Genomic DNA, 5,447 nt, shown 5'->3' with positions numbered 1-5,447 from the left:
ACCTTTTGATCCCCTATACTAAGGGTATACGCAAATACCGCTTATCTCTAGCATAGGTATTATGCAACGAATAAGCATTTGAACCAACAGATATATAAATCAAGAATACGAAACAGGCATGCATATATACCATATCACATGCTACAATATATCGCAAGAATTTGCTAATAACAAATATGCATTTATCACAAGATCATGCATATACACATATACATCACAACAACAGTATAACGGGTAGAAAACTTGCCTGAGCGACTGGGGGGGTACAAATGGCTCGGGACGAGTCTGGTAACCTATAAACAACATATAAGTTGGAATTAAACCGAAGTCACTTGTAAATCTATACTTTAACCAAATTAGACTCTAACGCTCGCTTTGCGCTTACTGATTCTCTTAAGTCGCTCGAGTACCCTCGGCTCCACCATTTTTAATAAATTAACCATTACGAGTTTTAAGGCAATTCCTTCGCGAGTGTCTTACCAACTGCCTATTACACTTTACATAAATGTTTCATACTCCAATTAGTCATTTAAGGTCTTTAACCTATGTTTCAAAGTAAGGCGAGGGGTAATGTTTCGTTCGCGAAACGTCGTTACTTAAAACGGCCATTTCTCCTAAACCGTACATCGGAATCAAACGAACCATATATCAAAACGAAGCTCGTAACATGAACTATCTAAACATGGCAATGGTCAAAACCTAGAAGGGAGTTCTCGGGTCCTAATGTTATGAACAAAAGCAGTCTAAAGTAAATCGGACATTACGACGGCTATATTTACGCGATTTCCAAATTTTTTACCATTCTAAATCATATCAATTCAACTACCAATCAACAACAACTCAAGATACACATCAATGCTACAGATTTCAGTCATAATAAGCTCAAGGATCTCAATCCAATCATATATTATAACATCTCCAAATTCAACTAAACTACTTAACAATTAAGCTCGAATCATGCTTATCATTCAAATTACTACTCATCCATCCAAACCATCTCCAAACTTCAACATTCAAACTTATTACTAAAGGGTGTGAAGATTTATACCTTTCTTGGAGGGTGGAAAGTTACTAGGAAGCCTTATGGAGCCTCCTACAAGCTTGATCTTTCCAAAGAAATCAAGAACACAAAGTTAGGCTTTGAAGTTTCTAAAAGTCCGATTTAAAAAACTGTAAAAATGAGGGTCTTACCATGCTTATTTGGATGAGACTTGTGAACAAGAGTTGTAGGCCATCTCAATACCTTTCCAACGAGCTATAGAACACAATATTTGAGTGAGAAATGAAGGAGATACAGCAGTTTTAATGTGCTGGTTCTGTTTTGGCCGAGAGCAATGAAAATGGGGGAGAAAAAAGCTTGCTTGTGTTGACTTATTTTGTGGTGTAAATGGAATGGTAGGTGGATATTTGTTTGGCTAACTCTTGGTTAGTTAGTGGAAAGTGATGTAAGCAAGCCTATGTCACCACTTGCATCACTCTTGCCACTTGTCCTCTTCTTATGGTGGAAGCTTTTCATTAAGCTTAATCCTTATTAATTAGGTGCTTTAATACTTGTATTATCCTTGCTAATCCCCTAGCTACTTGCCCAAGCTTGATCCTTAGTCGTTTAATTGCTTTACGACTCGTTTATTATTCATTCTCGTTGATCATTTGAGGGATCATATCCGGGATCTTATTACTTGGGTTCCCCTAAATCTTTCTCAATATTTTATATTCCTTTTATGATCCTCTCTTATAACCCTTGAATTTAAATCCTTTTAATCATGTTACCTTATACTCAATTCTTTCGGTATCTGGTGGATTTTCTGGTGGATTTTCGGGAAAAATCAAAGTGTCTGGATCCGAATTCTAATGACCTTTACATACACTCATTTAATTTATGGAATACTAATACGATCTTAGAATTTCCATAACAGTACTCCTATATAACGTGGTCTGATAATTTTCCTTAATCAGCATTGTCAGCAAAAGTTACTATTCATCCGTGTTTTAAAAATTCCAAAAATTGGGGTTATTACAGTCTCCCCTCCTTAAAAGGATTCCGTCCCGGAATCAGATAGAAAACCGTTGGGGATACTTTTCTAGCATTGCACTTTCTAACTCCCAAGTCAATTTTTCCCACATGGTGGTTCTACCACCAAACTTGGTCTAGTTTGATAACCCTACTCCTAAGCACTTAATCCCTTTCCAATTATAACCCTTCCTGGTTGCTCCATATAGGTTACGCCTGGTTGCATGTCTATGCGCTCATATGCCCTTATTTTTCTGGCATCCGGATTAGACTTCCTTAACATTGATATGTGAAACACGTTATGAACTTGCTACAGGTTCGGGGATAGGGCTAGCTCATATGCTAACTTCCCAATACGTCTTAATATCTCCAAGGGTCCAACAAATCGTGGACTTAGCTTTTCTTTCTTTCCGAACCTCATCAATCCTTTCCAAGGCTTTCCAAGGGGATATCTTTCACAACACTAGGTCCCCTACTTCATACTCCTTGTCCTTTCATTGTCAAATCAGCATACTTTTTTATGTCCATCTTGGGCTACTACCAGTCGTCTTCTGATTAGATCTATTATATCCTTGGTCCTTTGGACCACTGCTGGTCCGAGCATCTTGCGCTCTACAACTTCATCCTAACATAAGGGAGATCGACATTGTCTTCCCTCAAGGATCTCATAAGGCGACATCTCGATAATGATATATGATCTATTGTCGTAAGAAAACTCAATCCGTGTTAAGTGATCATTCCAATTTCTTTCAAGTCTATTGCACAGAATTTCATCATAGCTTCTAGCACTATAGATTTTGCTTCTCAATACCCATTCTTTTCCAGTTCGTAATCGTTACTATCTTCCGTACATGATACTATTCTAGATATACCTTTACTCGCTAGAGTTTTATAACCTCTTAATAATCGCGTCAACCTTAGTATCACGGACGCGTTAGAATCGGAATACCATCTTACTTGGTACCACTTCATCTCTAGCTGCCTCCATCTTTGAAAGCTTGGTCCTTCGTATAAAAGTAAAAGAATTTATTGAGAGATCACTATGATCATGAACACTTGTTCTATTGCATAGTTAGTACAGAAGGTGGCCAGCCTTTAGTACTTGACAAGCAATTAAACAATAGATGGTATCCTACTCAGCTTCTATCACACAGATAGATAGTCATTCGGCAATACCTCCTCTTCTGGAAGGGTTGTTCTTCTCAGTTTATATGAAATGAAAAGAAGAGAAAAGAACGAACTGAAGAGAATTGTATATTTGTAAAAAAAAAAATTATTGCCATAAAATATTTGGCTTGGAATCTACCTCTGAACTATAGAGGTTTGTCATAGGAGAACAAAACATATATGTATTTATATCAATATCAAGTATTATAGCATCGTATTTCACATGCCTAAATATTTTTGCTATTCCGTCCATCATTCTATGGACCCATGCTCTTCCTCGAGCTTATACACAAACACCTTTGAAACTCCCTCGACATCGAAAATCGAATCTGGGATCTCATTCTAGACATCATCGTTACTAGAATTCTATGCTTGCACCGCAATCTTCTTCGTATAGTAATACGACTCTCTATTCCTAAGAAGGAATAAATATTCAATAGGTAAATAATTGACCTAGTTTTTCTATCAAAGATAACTTATACGTCAACATGACAAGATTAGTGGTACTCAATCTCAACATCCATTCCAATACAACTCTCACGGTTGTAATCAGCTCATTACTCGCAGAATCATTGTTGCATTACTATGGTCCACCACTGACCTACTGTCGTCATTCACTTTCCATGAAATCTTAATATCTAACCATACGGAGTCCATACATGTAGTATAGAATTCTTCTAAGGAGTTAACATAATCACCATTCATAATTCATGAAGAACACTCCTGATCCTGACATACATACATGACATGAAGCATATAAAATTGCAGAAGAGTTTCAATCAAAGCACCGATAGCAGGTTAATACCATTCTTAATCATATGCCTTCAATAGAAGACTTAACTCAAAGGTTTGTTTGGTCCTTTTTGAAATATGGTCCTGGCTTATTCTCAAGATAGGACCTTCTAAGATAGATAGCCCGCTAATGGCGATTACATGAATTAAACCTTTACCCAACTACTATTACGGTTGAGTATTGCACAGTCATCAGAAGGAATGTCAATCTTCCAAACCATAATACAACCTTCACAGCTTTAACCATCATCACTGTATTCCTTTGGCACAAGCGCCTATAATTATCCTCTTACCTTTAAAGTGTCGGCCACCTCTTTGGCCTTTCCTGATAGTAAAATTTCCTTACAGTCAATGTCATTTTAACCACCTCCAAATAAATTTTCTACCTTATTTCAATCACTGATTTTGTGAAGATGTTTTCCTTAAAATCTGATGAGTACAAAAAAAATATCACCATTTTTCCATAAGTTATTGCCTCAGTCTTTAGAGGTTAATCACTGTCACGACGGACTCTCAATCATACTTAGAACATCTTTTATCCTAGGCCCTAATTGCCCTGAACAATTTCGACCTTTACTGGTTCGATCCATACTTTCTCGTGGTTTAACACGTGCCCCACTTGGCATCATTATAATTACGTCATATTTCCTTTATCAACATTTCTATTCTTGAGAATTTTGAATATTACCTTTCTCCTTGTAAAACCTCTAAGGTTATCCTTGAATCGTTCCTCCTGTATTCCCTAGATACAGGGCATATCAAGATACCATTTATTAATACCAGAATCATTGTCTATATACTTCTGAAGAATTTCTCCACTGATTCTTAAAGGTTGTTATTACCTTAATCCTTTCCAATTCATACTGTCAAAACTCATACTATCCCTATTAAGGGTGAAATGCCAACCTTTATGCATTCCCCTAGGATTTATTTTAAGTTACCGATGTTCTATCCTTAATTCCACCTTTAAAAGGTACATGCATCCTTCCATGGATAATCAAGTCATATATCCCTGATAAGGGTGTCTTATTTAACCATTCCCACCTCGATAGTATATGCTGAATTTCACAATAAAATCTGTATTCAAAATGAGGTCAATCAATATGGCCTCCAAAAGATAACAACGGTTATCCGCTTTTATTGCCTAAATTGGGTAACGATAACAAGGATGTTCTGGAAGATATTGGTCATGTTCAACGTGAACTTCTTCTTAATAATTTCTTATTTACTTTTGTTGTTTATCTCAACAGTCATCTCAATGTTGGGATATCTTTCATACCTGGCGTCTCCCTTTTTGGGTATCAAGCCACCGGTCTTACACTTCATATTCTTGAAGGTCACTTCCTTCATCCAATTTTCCTAATTTCTTACTTTCTTGACTCCTCCGTCCATCCGCATTTCCTTATTAATCAATCGATCTATCTCAAAGTTTCATCGAATACTGTCAACTTCAAGGGAATTAACTATACATATCGCT

The 5,447-nt window shown here is 36.7% G+C and overlaps 1 long non-coding RNA gene across 1 annotated transcript; it reads right to left on the bottom strand.

Annotated features, from left to right (window-relative positions):
* Positions 1–247: 247 nt before the first annotated feature.
* On the bottom strand, positions 248–1,488 carry LOC141675022 (uncharacterized). Its single transcript, XR_012555859.1, has 3 exons — positions 1,192–1,488; positions 1,049–1,106; positions 248–293 (listed from the first exon to the last, which is right to left on the bottom strand). It is a non-coding gene; the product is annotated as an uncharacterized LOC141675022 (long non-coding RNA).
* Positions 1,489–5,447: the final 3,959 nt, after the last annotated feature.

Source organism: Apium graveolens, chromosome 7 (assembly GCF_009905375.1).
Source record: "Apium graveolens cultivar Ventura chromosome 7, ASM990537v1, whole genome shotgun sequence".
In the NCBI taxonomy this organism is placed as follows: Eukaryota; Viridiplantae; Streptophyta; class Magnoliopsida; order Apiales; family Apiaceae; genus Apium; species Apium graveolens.
Note: the sequence above shows the minus strand (reverse complement) of the source record. Positions and strands in the feature narration are given on the sequence as shown.